Source organism: Chanos chanos, chromosome 3 (assembly GCF_902362185.1).
Source record: "Chanos chanos chromosome 3, fChaCha1.1, whole genome shotgun sequence".
Classification (NCBI taxonomy): domain Eukaryota; kingdom Metazoa; phylum Chordata; class Actinopteri; order Gonorynchiformes; family Chanidae; genus Chanos; species Chanos chanos.
This window is the reverse complement of record NC_044497.1, coordinates 19,768,468-19,789,021: the sequence shown is the minus strand read 5'-3', so window position 1 is coordinate 19,789,021 and position 20,554 is coordinate 19,768,468. Positions and strand designations below refer to the sequence as shown.

The window sequence follows — 20,554 nt, the reverse complement described above, 5'->3', positions numbered from 1 at the left end:
GTAACATCATTACATTAAGTCAGAGCAGTGGTAGGGAAGGTCCTGTTAAAATCAATCAATCAATCGATTGATCTGGGGAAAAAGACTGGGACATCAATGTTAAATAAAAGCATTATGATTTCAGCTTCATAAGAATTATTTTGGATGCCAGATTCACCACTTTCATTATACAAAAAAAAAGTAAGACCAAAGTAGTTCACAGGACAGTTCACTGCATGACTACACCAAGTCTCATCAAAATATGTTTTCAAATTTCCATTCTTCTTATCCTCCTATGCCCCTTTTCCTATCAGAGCCCCCCCCCCCCCAAGTCAAGGGATAGCACGCTATGCTAATCATACTTTATGATAAGGGAGGGGGATACACTGTCCAGAATTTACCTTCTGACTTAATGGAATGGTCCACACTGGAGGACACAATCCACTATTAGTGGATCATTTCTCATCTCTCTGTCTCTCTGGACACTTATATTATCCTAATCTTAGTGAAGACCATGGGGTTTTTCTTCTAAAGGACAAAACAAACACCCTCACACACTGATTTATAAATGACTAACAGTGATGTGGAGAAGGGCTGTAAATCCAGACTGGATGAACCATTCTGGGCTAAGTTGTGAAACACGCAGGGAGAGATAGCCACTGAATAATTCAAATGCTTTTCCTCTGAGCTCCAGTCCCTACATTTGATCCTTATTGTCTATTTGGCTAATGATGCTCATTCACTGTGACAGCTTTAAGATAGTTTCACCACAGAGATTTTTAAGAGCCAAAAAAAAAAACAAACAACAAAAAAAACAGTTACTCTTATTTTATTGTGATACCGGCTCCCACCCCTGAAAAACAAAACAACTAACATCAGTTCCCCTGTTTACATCTCACAATGCCTCTGAAACATCTCCTCACCAAAGCCAACGTCTAAACCAATGCGCCAAGTAAAAGCCTCTCCAACATTTCAGAGGAGTCGACCCATAGCCTCGTTAACCTCTCCTCTCTGCTCCTTTATACAGTCTCTGCAGTCGTTTAATCCAGCCCATTGGCAGGGCAGATTGAATTAAATACCATAAGTCTCAGTGGGACCAGAGAGAGATACACCGTAATCTGTCTTAATCTCACTATGCTGGTTCAAGTACACCCATCCAGCTGGAGAGATGGGGTTACAGTTTCTCTCTAACGTGCTGGGAAGCCCTGCACTCAGTCACTCCCTTTAGAGGCAACGCTGGCCTCATCTCCAAATCATATGAGAAGAACGTTCTTCCAAACTTTTAGAGAACCAGCTCAGGGGTCATTCCTTCATCTTAAGTGAAGTGAATTCTGGCTACTTGGGAACCGGGCCGCTGGAACAAGCTAACCTTTCTGAGAAACAAGGTTTCGGCTATTCCGGGGCTTGTGCAAAGATAAATGGAAGCAATGTTATATTTGGACTATTATATTTAGACTCACTGACTAAATGAACATCTAGACTAAACATGGCTGTGACAAAGTGAGAGGCTGTCAGAATCAACATCATTCTGCATTGATCGTCAAAACAAGAACCTGCCCTTCTAAATACTGAACACAAATGGTACCGACAGAGAAATGGTATCTCACAAAGATTTTCTATTAATCATTGCTTTTAATGCTACTGTGTGGGGAGAGAAGTATTGTGTGCTGTAGCTGTTGTAGACCAAACTCCACCCAGCAGTACAGTTTTCTTATTCTACATATGTCTGAGTATTTACCTTAAGCCTAATTTTCTCCCCCCTCTCTCTCTCTCTCTTTCGAAACGTACAAATACTCTCACGCATGGAGTTGACATCTCCCTGAGAACCACCTCCTCACTCCTCAATGAAACGGGAGGGGAGACTGTTACAAACCACACATTTTCATACCCTGCCTCACTGACGAGTCGGGCAGTGAAGGGTGTTCTTGGGCTTTGGGATGGAGAGAGAAAGCTCAATGAAAAGCCAGAGCTGAGGGGGACTTATTCATCAGGGAGAGAGCTGGGCTCACAGACACTCCACACTCTGACCGTCTCTAGCAAACTGGACCAAACACAGTAACTGGATCTCTACACAGCGTTACCAGGCTTACAGTGATCATATCGGAGGAGGGAGTCAGTTGAATTGGAACTACATTGCTACGAAATATGGTCTGTCTGACTCTAGACCAAAATGAGTTACGTGCTCATGAAAGTACACTAATGGGAAAAATTCCACTACCAGCTATATACACAGTCATATTAGTCTTAACATTATGATGTTCATTACAATGAACATTATTCGTTAAAAGGATACTTCGAAGAGGGCAACGGTTTTCTCGTTGCCTCTATTGTCTCTGTCTGACCAGTGCTCCAGCTCTCTTGCCCTGCTTCCTTCTCCGGCACCGTTTACAAGGTGTAGCAGGTAGGCTAGACAATTTCAGTCTAAACAAATGGAAGTCTGCTGAGTCTGTTGAATAATTTTTGGCTATAAAATGCGTATCCACAAAAATTGTAGATCTGATGTCGATCAAAGTCTGGCAATCGAGCCTTTTCCTACCGCTCTCCCTTCCTCTGGAATGGTTTACCTACAGAAGTTAGGGAGGCAAACTCTCCCCATACCTTTAAAACCAGACTAAAGACTTATCTATTTTCTTGAACTTATGCATTATAATTTTTATTTTACTTTGTTATAGACATGTAAAGCCCATCGAGACTATAAATAGTGATATAGGGCTCTAAATAAACTTATATTATTATTATAATCTGGCGCAGTTCTGCTCAGAAATGAGACCAAAAAAAAGCGTGTGTGATGTTCTTTCCGCTTCGAACAAAGCTGAGACGTGACTTGCAGATTATGAGACGTGCTGAGACCCATCAATACGGATTAATAAAACATAATTCAGAGTCAGATTACTGGAATGCGTCAATGTTGAAAACTACACAATTAATATTCAATACTCCACTTCCCCTGGATTAATGAAAAATTACTAGAATGTTTTTGAATTGGCTGAAACATATCTTCTGTTTCCAGGAAGTGAAGACCTGCTGCTCTCTCTGTTTTCATCACAAATTGTCCACTGGACATCATTAAAACCTTCACTTAAGCACTCCAGGATAACTGAACCAAGAAAAAAGGCAGTTTATTTGATCTGTTAAAAAAGAAAGGACGTAGCTACTTAGAATGTTCAAATTAAGAGGGGCAAATGATTAGTAAAACCTGCTAATAAAACTGCAAGTCTTTACATAGTAGTAGTAGTAAAGTCCCCTATGACAGCTCTACTGTAGGCGTGTTGTGTCAGTGAAACAGAGTGAGTGTGTGTGTGTTAGCGGGTGTCACCAGACACCTAAAGGTTGTAAGAGTGAAATGTCTGATATCTCACTGCTGCATCTCTTTGAGTTTTGCATTGGCTGATACTGTGTACGGGATCTTAAAGCCTCTGACTCAGTCACACATTTACCAGTCACATCTGTATCGGGGATCACACATTCTAATGCAGCCATGCTCTTCATTTAGGGCACAAAATTCACTCTGACCACAAACCACAAAAGATATTCCTAAATCAAAAAAAAAAAAAAGAGAGAGAGAGAGAAAAAAAAGAAAAGGAAAGATAAGCCCTTAACTTGCTGCATAGGGTATCGGGCAAAAGGTCATCTGGTGAAGTTTTCTACAGGAACAATGGGGCCAAACAAATGAATGTCTTAATCAGAGATAGTCGCTGCACTGTCTTAACCAAAGACATAGGCTAAAGAAACCCTATGTAGTATGAAGCCAGTCAAACAGAGGACAAATTAACCAACTGTGTCAATGTTGTGGTTTTCTGTTGAATCTTACTATATTTCCTTTTCCATGTGGCTTTAGGCTCCTGACTGTTGTTTAATGTTTTTTTTTTTTTTTTTTTTCTTAATGAAGTCTGGTCTGTTGAATTCTTTCTAATAACTCCTGGCTTCAAGTGAAACAAAACCTTCAGGTGCTTCAAACAGGATAATAAATCTCTATCTGTTCTCAGTCTGGAACGTCAGAATGGGATGGATGACGTAAACTTACTATGCACTATAACATCAATATTGACGTAATAGTGAAATCAAATGCACCTGCTGATCCGAGTCAGTATGTCTCGTGCGTGTGACTGGGTTTACGGTGGGAATGGACGTCATGGGTTTTATTGTCCTATTATGACTTTTTCCATGTTTGGCTATTTACGCTCATGCTGAAGAAAAGAGGGGTATTTAGAGGACTGACTGCCACTCAGCAGGGCTAAGTTTAGGTGTGCTAAACTTGAGGTGTCCTTTTTCACTTCTTGAACATAATTATTAAAGCGGATGTGTTACTGCTATGCTTTTATAACATGGGCTTTAAGTTCTAACTAACAGTCTCCAAACAAGAGCTCACAAAACTCTAGGCAATTTTTGGGCTGTAACATTTTCAAGATGGCTTAGAAAAGACATACTTGTGTGATCAAACAAACCTCATCACCTCTCCCTCTCTTCATACAGAGGAAAGAGAAAGGACTGAGAGCGAGACAGCATGGAGGGGGAGTGGTTGCAAAAGAAACAAGGGAAGAGAAAGACATAAAGAAATGGAGAGAGGGAGAGAGGGAGAGAGAGAGAGAGAGATGGACAGACACAAGGAGAGAAGAGAAATTGTGTAGCTACACATCGTGTTGTCCAAGTTTCTGCTAATCTTACAATTGTGGCCTCAATTCATCTTACATCAATTGTTGCTTCAGCCACATTTCAGCATGTATAATTTAGCATAGTTTATATAGTAGACAAGTTACTTCTATGCCTCATAACACAGAGACACTTCCAGTTCCACTACTATTGGAATGTCCACACATTTATTCCAAACACTGTCTCTCAGAAGGGTTCTTCTGAATGCATATCAGATAAAATGTAGTCTGATATTTTTTTTCCTCTGACAGCTGCCTACCCTTTAACAGGTCACTTAAAGAAAACATCCCGAATTCTTGCATGTATGCATTATCGACCACTTTCTGTTGTCAGCGAAAGAAAGACAGACATGTAGAGAGGGAGAGTAGAGATCAGGATGACTACATTAACAGATCCCTGATTTGCATACAGACAAGTTTTATAACCCATAAACATACTAAATACAAACCCAAAACCCCACAATTCTAAGCAGGACACAGAGAAGGTCAAAGGCAACCCCTTAAGAGGTGAAAGAATATTTTCAAGTTAGAATTCCTAAATTTGGCTATAAAATTTCCTCTCAATTCCAGTATTTTCTGAGTAATGTTTCTCCTTATTTATGTGTATTTGTGAAGACGGATGCTTCGTCTGCCAACTAAGAGACTCAAGGACTCCCTTAAACTCATCGATCCTTTGATGAGTTTAAGTGAATTCATTAGATGTCTGAGCATTGCTACCCTTTTTTCTCTTCTGAACAAAGGTTTGTGCTTGGAAAAGGAGCACAGCGCTCTACTTAAATCTTTGTGGTTACAAGTGGAATTCAGCGTAGGACCTAAAGTATTCTGGTTCTGACAGCTGAAGTCATTTTTTTTTTGTTGTTGTTACAGAGAAAAAGTTTGGCCCCTGTAATGTGTGATTTGCTTTCCTCCTATTGAAATGCAGAACAATGTAGGAAAGAAAAAAAAAATCAAGCAGGCTAACAACAACAACAAAAAAGGTCATATCCTATCCCCCATTCATCATTCATTCAACTATTCAACACAGTAACCTGTGCTACCACCTGGAACAACTCCTTTCAGCCCAACTGTTAGTGTCTGAAGAACGTGGTGAACACACCAAAAAAAAGGTGGTCTACTCTGAACTTCAAAATCAGGACACCAAGTCAAAACGTAAGATCTGAACGAAACTCCTCACTTGGAGTTTAAAAAAACAAACAAACAAACAAAAAAAAACACCTAACAAAAGAGTTTTTTTTTTTTTTTTTCTAAATTCAACACCTTAGATTATAGCTCAAATCAGTAGCTTCCTAACTGTCTCAATCACATTGCACTGTTTCTCTGGAAACCACCCCTTTTCCCTCAGAGGAGAGTACACAGGCAGTTTACCACTCTCAATCAAGCAGCAAACATAATGAAAAAACTCTGGACTCACAACCAAAGTCCCAGGCAAAACCGTGACTGCTAATTGTACCAGACATAACCATCTTTCATCCTGATGTAGTCAGGGAGGTTAAAGGAAATAAACTGGTCAGGTACGGCCCAGCAGAGGCAAACGAATGTGGTCAGTGTGCCTGCGAAGTGTGGCGTCCACACAGAACTGACGTGTGTAAAACCAAAACAAATCAATCAGTGACGACAAGGCTAACTGTCCTCCCCTGCAACCCAGTCCTACACAAACTAACACTGTTGGCTGATTTAACCAAGGTTCATCATTTACAGTCCTCAAAGAAAACTTGAACATAAAAAAACAAAACAAAACAATTCTTCCACTTTTCAAATCAAGAGGAGTTTAACTGAGACATGTAAAACTTCAAAACATATCCAAATGTTTATTCTCTTCTTTAAAAACTAACAAACAAACAAAAACACTCATGCTCTGATGCCTTTCTGATGAAATGTGTAAATGCATCAGCATGTTTGGTTTTTATCTCCTTCTCTAAGAACAGAACACACTTTTGAAATTAAGTGAAGTGATACTCATAACTACATACAGCAAAGTGCCACACCTGAAACTGATTCTGGTTCACACTGGTTCAGGTGCCACACCTGAACCTGATTCTGGTCCTCACACCATGGGCTGTTTTTGTTTTTATTCCCACCTCTACACCCAGTCCTGTTCCAAACTATGGGTTGTTTTAGTCTCAGTTAGAATTCCTCAGCTTGGTTCTATTCCACACTATTGGCTGTCTAGTTACCCTACATTCTAAACCCAGGTCTCTTCCAAACAATAAGTTGTTTTTTACGATTAATATTTTTAATCTTTATCTTTAATATTTTTTATGGCGGTGAAGCACTCACAAAAAAACAAAAAGCTAGACCTGAAGTGTTTACCTGTCTTCTGCTGAACAGTAACAAAAACTTGACTAGTCAACAGAGGAGCTGCCCAATATGATGGCTTGGTAAAGCAGGATTCAGTAATTTATCAAGTGAACGACAAAACCAATGGTGAGAACAAGATAACAAAACTGCAGGATTAAGACAAAAATGACAAAGTTAAACTGCTGTATTTCCTACCACTATCAGGTTTGGCAACAAAACTGATCTTAAATCAGTCATGTGATGTGTTGTACAAATGAATACAACTTCCCCTGTGTATTCTGTATTATAAGGTCATCTAATCTTTCACAGCCAACTACTAAACTATGAAAAAAAGTCACATTATTTAATAAGGAACAAAAACAGGCAAATTCACCTTACAGACAAAGTTAAACCCTGAGAGCCATGATCTTGTTTTAAATTCAGTTCAAGTTTACTTGTATGTGTGGTGAATTCAGATGGAATCCCAGATTATGAAAACTTTTAAGACTGAAATAGAGAAACAGCACATACAGAACAGGTGTGCATGTGTGTCTGTGCGTGTGTCTAGGAATTTCTTTCTACATCAGCCTTTCATTGTGATACAAAGAGAAATTGATTTACTTCACGTTCCTCTGATCTACAGAGTTCAGAGTTCAAATTAATGCAGTCTGCTAGACCTCAGAACAGAGACAACTGATCCTCACTAGTTTTTGTGGATTTAAAACACACACACACACACACACACACACACACACTTTCTTTCAAAGTCAGACTGGCATCAACTTCTAAAACTGTACATGCTTGAAGTCCTGACTGTAACCGCCAATTACAATTGATCTTGATGGCATGCAGCAGAGAAGCTTGATAATTGAGTCGTTTTAACAGTAGCCTTCTTTCAAACCCCTAAATCAATTGAGCACCACTGCGAGCAGAGCTTTTTTCAGTCAAATCCAACAAAACAGCCAAACAAGAACCAATAAAGACATTCTCTTTTTTTCCAACTGCTCTGGAAGGACAAAATGGAAAAAGTAATGTGTAGATAAATTTAAGCTGAAAAGAGCAGTTCCAAGTCTATTCCAGAACAATAGATTAAACTGTTTAGGTTATGTCTGAGGAACAAAAAAAACCCCTAACAATAAGCAACAACCAGTAAAATAAAGGAATAAACGTCATAAAAATGGGACTCTCCCTTTTCACAAAACCATAAAATTTGCACTAATCTGAAAAGATCACGCTGAACAGGAAGTGCTGTGAGGCAGCCATACTTGGTGCAGGGAGCAGGAAGCATGTGAGAGACTTTCCGACAAAGATGATTAATATAAAATTCTTACCAAGTCTTGTGATCTGCTCTTATCATTTCTGAAGAATAACCATTAGAAAACAATTAAAAGACAAAAAAACCCCTCCTTTACCCAATAAGGTAAAAGAAGAAAACACATGTTGGACTGGAGCAGAAATTCAGTATTACATCACAGAATGCTGATCAAATGATTCCTCAGAGTGATGCCAGCCAAATGAAGTGACAGAAGAAAGAAAGAAAGAAAGAAAGAAAGAGAGAAAGAAAGAAAGAAAGAAAGAAAGAAAGAAAGAAAGAAAGAAAGAAAGAAAGAAAGAAAGAGGGGGAAAAGCTAGCAGGTTCAGAGTTGGAGGGTGTTTGGCACTTTAGTTAGTGCAGGTTTACTAAATAAACACAACATTAATGAATACTTAAACAATGAATGTTCAATAGTAAAGCATCATGTCTCATTTCTGTTTGTTACTGGTACCAAGACATTTCTAAATGACTTCAATTAAACTCATAGTGAGTTTTTGTCCTAGCAGTTCTGGTGACTGAACTCAACAGGTGTAATGCCAACCTTACATTTCCAATTCTCATCTTCTCATTAACTAAGATGAACTTTTTGTGTTTTTGCACTAATAACAGTAACAACAAAGTAACAAAAGCTATTTATAGCTTGTTTTTGGTTTGTCTGTTTTACCGTTAAATTTTTAAAACTGTTTTGAGTTTCAACTGGAACTCCAGGGTTTATTAAAAATAATTGTTCATGCATTGTCACAGATACAGTAACTTCGAATAAACACACAGTGATAAAAATAATTCGTATATACCGTACATTTATGTAGGCAATGCTATGAAAATAAATCAGATAATGTTCTTTCGGCGAGGAACTACACGTTAAATACTCCACTAATTAAAATATCCAGTTTACTAATCATAGAGCAAGAGCACATGAAACTTAATGCAAACAAATATTTTTAAATAGAAGAGGAAATGCTTCACACAAAGTGGGAAAACTGAAATTGAGGGCAGAAGTCAAGCAAAATAGAAAATAAAACAGCACAGTAAGCTAGGCTAACTAGTGTACTGCCAAGTCCCTTCACGAAAAGAAAACAAACATCAGGAAGAGTTGTAATTGAGGCAAACCGAATTTACGAACGTCCAAAAATATGAAAAGGAAACATTTCCGAGTGCTGAAATTTATAGTTTCACTTGGCTAGACAGCTTAGCAGCGTATTGTTTACCCCCTTCTAAACGGTCTCTATTTGGAAAACGTATCTTGTAGAGAAACTGACGAGTTTAAACGACGTTGTTTAGTGTTCTTGATATCTGCTGGGTCAATATCTTCTGGGGAAAGGGCATCTCATTTCATGTTAGGTTGCTTAACAAGAGAAAACATGAGAGATTAGCAAGGATAGCCATCTCAACGCATTTTAAATACGATGGGGTAAAAACACGACTTCACATTCGCATGGCTCTCGCGCCAAATACTGGAGTTTTCCTAAAGTGTGTGTGTGTTTCATCATCGTTTAAAAAACACAAAGTGCAGTAACTCATTGGTTGTATGAAATTATTAATTCCTTACCCACTCGACAGTCGCTTATGCCCCTCAACGTTGTGACAGGAGAAATAGGGTTCCCTCAATCTGCTTGTGCGCATGCTCAAACACAGCCCTCTACTGGAGGCAAAATTAAATATTTGACAGGGGGTCGAAACAGGTGTGAGCCATGAGGAGGTGAAAATGCGAAACTTGTAGCAAGTTTGAGGCTTCAGAGAAAAGCGTCTCGCGTGCTTGTATATCTGATCTATGAGGGGTTTTTTTCTTTCAGTTAAATAGACTTCTGCAATGCATTATATAAATAGACTGACTTGCAATGAAACGAACTTTTTCCATATTTTCTTCTGTTACCAAACCCGATTCCTTCTACCTTGTAAATAATACATTGTCTCATGCAGATAATGCATGATCACTAGATTTCAAATTTGAGGGGGGTTATATTGGAAATCTATGTTATTTTGGCCCCTCCAGAAATGCAGGATCCATCAGTACCATTAAATCTGATATATATTTTCTTGTAGATTTTCTTTTCTTTTTATTTGATTGTTTATTTTAATAGAGGAGGTCCACTTTGAACAGATTGCTCTTTTGAAAGTATGCTGTGTGGTGACTGGACAGGACAGCAGTGCCATATTGCGGCTCATCCTCAGGAGAATGAGACAGGAGTCTTCCTCAGGAGCACAATGACTGCTCTCTTCACTAGGACCGTGGCTCCTCAGTACTGCAGAAACCAGTGGATTCCCAGTTAAACCAGCAAACCCAGGCTCCGAGTCTAAGGCTCCAATACACCAGCTACCTATCAGGCAATAGTGCAGTAGCATTCAGTGTAACCATTAATCAGTTAGCATTGTGCAATTAATTTAGCTTAATCACCCACCATTGTCCACAAACCATGCACAATGATATTGCTTCATTGTACAGAGGACATCCTCTGTCAGGTTTTCTCCAGTTAGGTTTAAAGGTTCTGGTTAGATGAATTGTGTAGACAGATAAAGGTTGAAACAGTTGTGTTTGTTAAAGGCCATGAATGTAACGTCATGCACAAATTACGATTTATTTTCTTCAGAAATTAGGTATTTTGATACTATTTTAAAAACTTTTCCTGGCTTCTAAGACCAAGAACAATTCTTTTTTTTGTCTAAATTTAATTTTCATTCAATTCATGACTAAATCTGTTGCATAACTTTGGTTTGAAGATCCAAAATGCCAGTACTGCCAGAATGTCACCTCATTTAAGAACTTTAGTTGCCAGAAAGCAAGGAGATCATTAAACTTGAGTGCTGTTGTGAGGAGTAGTTACCTATGACTCTCAATCTGCTGGTCAACACTTGGTGGATCCAAGTCCAGATAAAGTCAGTGAAGCAAGGAGCATGTCCTCTGGACACTGCTCCCAGATGCTACACTCGCTCCACAGGCCGCAATGAAGCCTCCAATTTCAGACTCCGCTGGTTAACCAGAGTTGTCATCCGCAAGATGTAAATGTAGCTGCTCTATGTCCAAAAAACATTCAGGCAGTTGTCTGGTAGTTGTTGGTAGTTGAAAGTGTTAATGCCAAAAGTGCCAATGGAAAACATGATGTCTCTTAAAAGAAGATCTCATCTAGTTTGCCAAAAAAGAAAAAGAAAAATCTTTTTCATGTCTTGAGCAAAACCTGCAGATTCTTCCCCTAACTGACATATCAGTGTGAATAAATGCAGACTAAATGTGTACTGGATGGCTGTTGATAAGGTATCCAGTTTATCATTAAAGACACCTCTCTCTGACTGAGAAGAGCTGTAAACATCCATGTCAGGTGTTGACGAAATGAAGAACTTGTGTTTGTTTAGCTGTATTTTTCCCTTATTATTTATAATGCAGTGTGGAATTCCTTAAAACATCCCAATGATAATTAGACTTTTTACAAAACAGTTGAGACAAGTGTGTAATGCAAATTTTAGAGCAGTTTTCCCTAGGTACGGTTCACTAATTAACCATTAACCATGCAATCTGAAAACATTCAATTTCAAAACAAACAAAACAAAACGAGAAAGAGAGAGAGAGAGAGAGAGAGAGAGAGAGAGAGAGAGACAAATGAGAAAATGAAATCTGTCGAAGGATAATTGATGGCATTATCAATCTGATGCCCTTGGCTTTGTGAAATAGCAAGAACATGGCCTTGGCAAAATCCATTGTGTTAGAATGTAGGACTGCAGTTCAAGTGAGTATCAGGGTTTACTAATCTTTCATCTGAGTCATCCTTCTTTTCTGGAACGCTCTGACCTACTGTACGGTCCAATATTGCTGCCTCTCCTCTAATCAGATTCTGATAAATATTTAATGTTTGGGTTCTCTGCTTTGATTCAATTGGTATTTCTCCAACATAGCACTGAAAAACTCACACAAGCCAATCCACTCATCATCCTTAAATTATGAACGTGACTAATCTGTTTTCCAGAGTCTGAAATGAGTTTTCTCTTGCCCTTTGTGGATGGGCAGGCCTTCGGGCACCCTTGTGGGGACTGAATGGAATGTAGGCAGTGGTTTAGACCACCCCTGTATTAGTACAGACATGTAATGGCACTGAGTGGGACAACAAGACTTGCTGTGTAAGCGAATGAAAATGTGCAAAACAAAAATATAAAATTTAGTCACAACAGCACCTGACAGCTGTATGATGCATTTATGCACATAAATGACATTATAACATGTGATTTCAGAACCCTTAACACATCAGCCAAAAAATAAGAATGTCATAACTTCTTCTCTGTTATACACAACATATCTTGTGAAAGCCTGTTTTGTGTCGTTTAAGCTCATTTTACTGGCGGTTATGAAATGGATTCATCTTTTATCAGAGGGGAGAGTGTGGATGTAATCTCTCTCTCTTTTTCTTATGCTTATTTCATTCTCTCTTTCTTTCCCTGTGATCTTTCCCATTTGATCAGCCCCAGTGTTCTCATGCATAAAATCAAGACCCTTTTATCTTCTGTGTAAAATCATAAGAATATGATTCGCTGTATTGGACACAGATGTCTGCATGATTCAACAGAGTCAATTCATTCATGTATACATGAATAGGGACAGGACAAAGCTAAAGAGGGAATTGAAAGGAAGCTTGGGTAGGCATGAAAGTGACAGATGGTAGCTTAAAGGAAGCAGGGAGTCTTTGGGAAGACTAAGACTTGGGCAGTGTCTTCCCAGAAGCTTCTGGTTATAGCTGTATACTAGGGTTCCAGTGTAAACAGGCATGCCAGAGTCCCCAAGCCTTCCTGAGTTAGTAGTGACCTTAAGTAGATGAATGTCTCTAGAAGGAACAGGTGACACTGATACTTTTCAAACTGCTGTCGTTGTCTTTGGTCACACGGTCACCTCATGTTTATAAGATGTGGCGTATCAGGCCAGTTGGTCTTGTCTTCCTGCAAGCGCTTGTTTTCTTTTTACACACAGACCATCAAGCAGCTGAATCTGTTGAGACACCTAAAGTTTGAAACTGCAACAAAACAGTCAAATTTGTCGGGTAGCATACAGACTAATTCTATCCTATCCTCCCCGCCGTCCCTCACACACAAAATGCTTAATTAATTTATAATTATAATTTTATCTTTGGTAGAGACATCTCTCATCAATAACTCTCAGCATACTTTGAGTGGTCCCAGGAGTGATGGAAATTGTCATTACATACACATGAGTAACCAGGGCTGTAGGAGTGAAACCAGGTCAAAGTGCTCGTTGGTTGTACCTTAGGAACAAGATGCTGTTGTGTCTTTCAGCAGTTATTGTTAAGTTGGCGTCGTGGGCCAGATATTATTTGCTCATAGCATGGAGCAGTAGGGGTGATAATGGGAGAAAGTGAAGTGGTGGGTGGATGTAAGCAAGCTAGTGGAGCAGGTTAGGCAGGACCACTGTCAACAGCTCTCAATGAAACATAGTGTTATGCACCGTGCTAAAGCTTGACTGCCTTTACATTTGCTGTCTTGGCAGGTGAGTGGTAATTTTGAATCTTTTTACAGCTAAAATTCACCTACCTCTGTGTGAATGCATTTGAAAAGTGTGGTCTCTTAAATTCTCTCAGATTTGCTTACAAACAGCATTTTTTTTAAAAACACAGAATGGTAAGATGAAGAATTTTTAAGAAGAAGAGTTAAGTAGGTAATTTTTGAGAGGAACAATACACTGCAAAATAAAAGCCTATTCTGTCTTTAAGGGTTGCTGGATGGGTTGCAAATTTTTTCTATACGAAAGTCGCTGTAATCTCCAGGACTCTGTATTTTCAGGACTCAGAAGCCTCCAAATGCGGAGTACATGCAATTTTTCACCATCTGGTCATGCTGGACTAGAACAGCCCAGGTGCATTGGCTAAGAACTGACTTCAGATCAGGCATTTATGGCAAAAATGAGGACAATAAAGTTTTAATCAGCCATTCAGCTAAAGATTGTTCCTCTGTAAAAATCTACTGAACCTGCCAAGTGTTCAGGGTGGAAATGCAGCTTTAAACGATGTCTTAAAATAACCAGTATGAGAAAATGGTGTAATCCGTCATTAATTCAGTATACATCACAGAGACTAACTTCATACAAGCAGCAAATAGAGCTAGGAATGAAATTTTGATCTCAAATTTGGTAAAACTAAGCCTATGGAAGTGACACCAGTCTTCAAAGTCTCTTGGTAGTAAAGGTAAAACTTGTTGCTTGTTTGCTGCTTTGGAGTAATAAGTAACATTGATGAAGTTATACTAAGCATGGATGGATGACTGAAAATACTGAAAAGAAGGAATGGATTAAAAGTGTAATAAGTGTAATATGAAAGGAAAGAGGGAGGGTACAGAAAAAAGGTGTGGGTTACCTTCATAGTAACAAGCAAAATAATGTAAGCAAATTCAAAAGTGAACATGCTGATGGATGGATGAATGGATGGATGGATGGATGGATGGAGAAAAGAAAGGATAACATAACAGCTTTCATCAATAAATCATAATATGGAGGTAAGCCAACAGTATTATTAACAGTAGCAGTTCTATTTGCTTGTTTAATTAAACTAGTCCTTAACATTATATTAGACTGAGGCATAAATGAAATGATAGTGGGTAAATTTGTACTTCTGAGAGAAGAAAGCAAAGCAAATAAAATAAAATGTAGACATTGGGCATAGCCAGTTTCAGGCACACAGCCTCGTATGTCCTGCTGGAACCAGCCTATCTATGGACTGAGCTGTGGGGTCATTGTGACATCATCAACGGCTGGTGAGATTGTAGGAAGTTTGAATTTATGAACATTTCACCATCGTAGATCCATGGGATATTTTTAGGTATGAAACTGTTAATATCTCAGAAAATGTTTGGAACATTAGGGTGAAAAGTAACAGCAATGAATTTTGCTAGCTAAATTTGGTGATTCTGGTTTGAAAACTATAGGAAAATGCATTAGTAAAATCTACGTGATATGGACAGCAGTGTATTGTGGATAGTGGAATCTGCAGTTTATCCATTCCTGTGTATGGATGATGCCCATAAGCACAGTACCTCAGAAAACACACACCAGACACACCTCACTTTATACACTTGCCCATATATCCCAGCCTATGCTAACAGAGTGTGACACGCCTATGCATAAACAGGCTGTAATATCAGAGAGTTTTTATTGTCTGAAATAAACTTTAATTTTGTTTGCACTGTGAAGAGGAGAGCAAATGTACCCCACTGACACTAATACATTTCTAACGCATGACATTTGGCTCTGTAATTTTTTTTTTTTTATGGGCTGAGTGTGTCTGTTTTTAGCTATTGTACTTTGACACACAACCAAATTATTGGGTTTTCTATGCATAGCCTGCTGTGACGCTCCACAGGGGGATTTGGAGGCCGTTTTAGTGGTGCTGCGGTTGAATATCGGAAGAGATTCTGGGCTTGACTTTATACACACGTCAGTGAAGGACCTGAAAGAATTCAGCATACACACGTATTTGTCTTCAACATTTGTCAACTTTCCCACTGAGATGTGCCGTTGTGCTTTTATACAACTAAACGACTCTACTGCAGTCTAAAGTACACCTTCAAAAGCTTTGCTACCAGTAATGGTTATGTTCTCCATTTGAATTAGATGCAGTGTCACAGAATGAGCACCAGGAGGGCTATGTGTAAGTTGGCCAAAAGAAGACATTCTAATGACAGCAGAGAATGAAGCCTCCCCACACAGTCCCCTTAACCTCATGCTGACGTCTGTTTGGTCTCTGCGGAGAGATCGATGTTCTTTGGTGTGTCAACTGTGATTTTTCCTGGATGACAGAGAGAGAGAGAGAGAGAGAGAGAGAGAGAGAGAGAGATGTGCCTTTGAGGCAGTTGGTAGCTCCAGCTATTTCCACAAAACATTTCAATTTTGTTAATCTTTAATAACAACTTATTGGGTGGATCTGGTACAGTTGACTATCAGATGAATCAGAGTATACCATAGACACAAAACACAATGTTAATTTCTAACAACATGAAGTATGCTAATGACTCTAGTTTTAGATGTGCACCGCCATCCTTCTCAGTAATCTCTGAATAAACACATCAAGCTACAATTTCTACATTTGCCTTTGATCACACTCATGAAGCAGTTCATCTTTTCTCTGTAAAACAAAGACTACCTGCGAGAGAATATCTGACATACAAATTCAGATCCTGAAGTAGAAAAAATTAATTCTGCTGATGATGACATATTGATATATTGATGTTGAAATTAAATAACTTATTTATCTCTTTGCAGCTACAGGAATGTATGAACAAACATGCACACACACACACACACGAACAAATAAACACAAACACACATACACTTAAACAGATAAACACACACACACGTGCACACACGTGCACACACACACACACACACACACACACACACACACACACACAGGAGGTACGGCCAATTTTTCTAGTTTATGTTTTCAAGGCTTCTGCAGTGAGGAGGCCTGTAAAGTCATGAGTCACTACAGACAGAGGGCACCAGAGACTGTGACTCGCCTCGTGACTGCAGGCTAACTCCACAAACCCCTCATCCACCTACATCCATCATCCTTCCACCGCGCGTGTGTGTGTGTGTGTGTTTCTTTTGCTCTCAATTATTCAGAATGCTGATTTATTCCACCATGTCTCAGCAGTGCTCCTAAGAACCAGAGAAACAAAAGACCATTTTCTGAGAAAAGACTGTTCACATTCACGGTCTGTTTCCTGACTGAAGTCTTACTCATGGTATGAGGACTTGCGTAGTGGTTAAATATCTGTCTCGTCCTACACATTCTCACTAATGACAATGTAATGACCTGTTTGACAGAGGAGGTAAAAGCATGTGTGGATGGATGGGCCTATGTACTTTATATGCTAATTTGACATTCTTTGTAAGGTCAGGGCTGCAAGACAGCATCTTATATACAAATCATATAGGTCAAAAGAGGGTGCTGTAATTATCACAAAAACAATGTGTGAGTCCCCTCAAATTGAAGTGTTTTGTCATGTTAGGTTATTTCAGATTGTACCTCTGCTCAGTAAACGTTGTCCTTTCATTACAGATACACTGGCAATGTAAAGCAACCACAACAACAACAAACTTCACCCCAACCCAACAGAACCCCACTTCCTTGTCATTTTGGTTTTACTCAACATGAGGGCAGATTGTGCAAGACAGTAATCCTGAATAAAACTGAATATACCTCAGAAGGCTTTGTAGTGGGTTGCCTTAACATTTTAATTTTAATTTTAATTTTAATTTAACTGCCTCATTTGGATCTGATAGCTCCCTTTTCTTCTTCTTCTTCTTCTTCTTCTTCTTCTTCTTCTTCTTCTTCTTCTTCTTCTTCTCCTCTCTTTCTTTATTTACATTAATAAACACCTACCATCCTCATCAACAGTGCAAATGAACAGACTGAAGTTTGAATAAATTGCTACATCCATTAAAATAAATATCCCCAGTTCCGTAATTTTACTCTATTTAATGCTTGAGTCAGATATGAATTATGAATGTGAGTCTAGACAGGTGTAAATTATGTATTAATGTGACATGAGGTACCGTGGCACTCAGAGAGGACATGGTCTGAGGGTTTCTCCAGCTGTCAGAGTCAGTGAAAAGCCTGCTCATTGGGCATCATGTGCTCAGATGACTCAGTGAAGATCCCACAGTTAAAACAGATCTTCCATACAGGGTGAATGCTCATCTTACTTTCTAACTGTCATGGAAAATACAGTTTGGAGGTGTTTGTGGGTGGTTTGAATAAAAGCAAAAATGAAATTCACATTTTCGTGGCTAAAATCGTGGCTGTGACAGGCTAGTTGAGGCTCTTGGCACATATAAGTGTTGTTTTCTTTTGACTACATAGTACATAGCTGAGGGTTTTTTCCCTTCAGTTTGAATTAATTACTTTTTTTGTTTGTTTGTTCACTTGTGCCATTTTAATCGAATTAAACTTGTGTATGGGTCACATACTCCAGGGGAAAAGATTCAGCTTCTGCTTGGGCTTTGCAGTGTCTATTTTGGGCAGGAACCACTGCAAAATCAGTGTTACACTCAAACAATTAGAGAAAATAGGGGAACATAATTTTATAATACATTGCGCACCATTGTCAAACTGATGTTTCCTTTATAAGTAGCTTTCACTGCTGCATATGCTGCTGGGAGTGATAACAATGATGTCGATAGCGTGCAGTGGGAAAAAAAAAAAGATGTGTCTGAAACCGTGTGGAACAAAAGCAGTTAAACCAAAGACCTACTGCCATACTAACACCCAATCTGATCTGTGACACTCTTCTCTACAGAAATGGACCCCATGCCAGAACGTTCTGTGTATCACTGAAGCCTGTCTGCAGTTTTCTTTCATTCTTTTTTTTTTCTTGAGCGCCGTGACCTCTGAGAAACAAAGTAGGTCAGAGATATGACTCATGACCAACATGACAACATTCATTCACCTATCATAAGAAAAACCTCAGGTGGAGAGATATATGTTTCCTTTTTCAGCCTATATAAGTCCTGAAAAGCTAGTGCACAGGGGTTGGGCAATCTTCTCTGATACACGATTTGTTTATTTTACAGGTGTAAAACATCAAAGTCCCAACTGTTCATATTCTCCACATCTTAAGTGCACCCATTCATTTCAAAAACTACATTTCCTTCAAAATCTGCCGCATTTCAGGTTTCGTTCAGTTGTACTGTATACACAGAGCTGAGGCAATAACACTGAAGTATTCCCCTGTGTTTTAACCAAACATCCTTTTGAAATGGCATACCAAACAGATCGCTGTAAACCCTGAATGTACGGCCTGAATGCCTTTTCAGACACGGTGTTAAGGAGCTGCTTTCAAAGGAGTAGGAACCTTTACTTTACACTCAAACGCACAATAGTCTGTACATCTGCTAAAAAATGGATGTTTTGTGACCTTATTATTTCTCCGAACTAATAAGACCCACCCCCAAGTTTACAGTTAGTCTATTCGAGTGCATTTCACTGACTAATAGATAAACTAACGTTGCAGGAAAAGACAGGCTAAAAAAGAAGCTGAGAAATAGTATCTTAAGTGAAGGCAGATAGGGTTTTTTTTTTCTTTTTAAATTTTGCCACCAAAACAACTGAACTTTAATCTAAACACTCAGATTGAATGAATACCTTTATAACATCTCTATTATGCACAGAGCATGATATCACTTCTCTGATTATCAAAGCCAATGCCATGAGTAGAACACAAAACTATGGCATATGCTGTTGTTTGCATATTTATTGTTTTACATTTTTTATATTCCTGTTTATAAAACATATGTTATCACTTCAAACTCAATTTAAACCAAATCTTCATTAAGAACGGCTAAGTTGATAGCTATATAATTGAACACATGGAAAGGAAGTTGTAATTTGGCTTTCATTTGATCTGTGAATATTGATTTCTCCCAAATATGATGTCATTATCCAAACAGTCATTTTGTGTCATTCATGAAATAGTTTTAATTGCGTTGTTCTATTGGAGCAGCACTTTTACACAGAACAAAGAAAGCAAAATTTTCCGAGTAAACAAGATGGACCTCTCAACGCTTGACTGGTCGTAAAATTCCAAGTAAATGTGTCTTTTTTTCCCACACGGAGGATGTGCTGCTATCCGTTCAGCGTGCCAAAAACAACACTGCCAAAGGATCCTGTGCTGTAGTGGGAGTGTGTGCGTGTGTGTGTGTATGTGTGTGTGTGTGTGTATGTGTGTGTGTGTGTTTGTGTGTGTGCGTGTGTGTGTGTGTGTGTGTGTGTGAATTTAATAATACTGGGCACTGGTGTGGGGTAGCATGGATCTGACTGTTCTCTATGTTTTTATATTTGTGTGTGCGTGTATGTATGTCTAGCAGATCAAGTAGAGAGAGAGAGTGAGAGAGAATGTGAGAAAGAGAAACAGAGAGAGAGAGAGAGAGAATAAGTGTGTTGGTGGCAGGCGGAATGTGGGTGTAATTTTCCTATCTGGTTCAGTGTGATCATACACCCCTCAGAAACAGATAGCATGTTGTTGTCCTTTAAACTCTTATCTGCAAGGCATCATCTATTTCAAAAAACACGCAACCCTTGGTCATTACACCCATCAAAGTGTGTGTGGTTTTAAAATACACTTCAGCATATCTATAATTACCATTTTGACCAAGAAAACAACATGCTAAGGCTTCTGTGTGGGTTCTCTGACACTGGAGGTCAGACTCTTCTCACCATATCACTTTCCCTGCTGTTTAATTATCTAACACAACATGCTGTTTGTGCCATTTACAGCCATTTAAAAGGTTAATGGAAATAGAACAGTCTCTCCCATGAGAAGAAAGAAAGAATTCTAATAATCTTAA

At 38.9% G+C, this 20,554-nt stretch overlaps 1 protein-coding gene across 1 annotated transcript in view; it reads right to left on the bottom strand.

Moving 5' to 3' along the window:
* Positions 1-9,816, bottom strand: part of l3mbtl4 (L3MBTL histone methyl-lysine binding protein 4) — an 83,984-nt gene extending 74,168 nt beyond the window's left edge. Inside the window, exon 1 of the mRNA XM_030767491.1 lies at positions 9,770-9,816. The gene's annotated coding sequence lies outside the window, so the exon portion shown is untranslated. The remainder of the gene's footprint in view (positions 1-9,769) is intronic.
* Between the last annotated feature and the right edge of the window lie 10,738 nt (positions 9,817-20,554).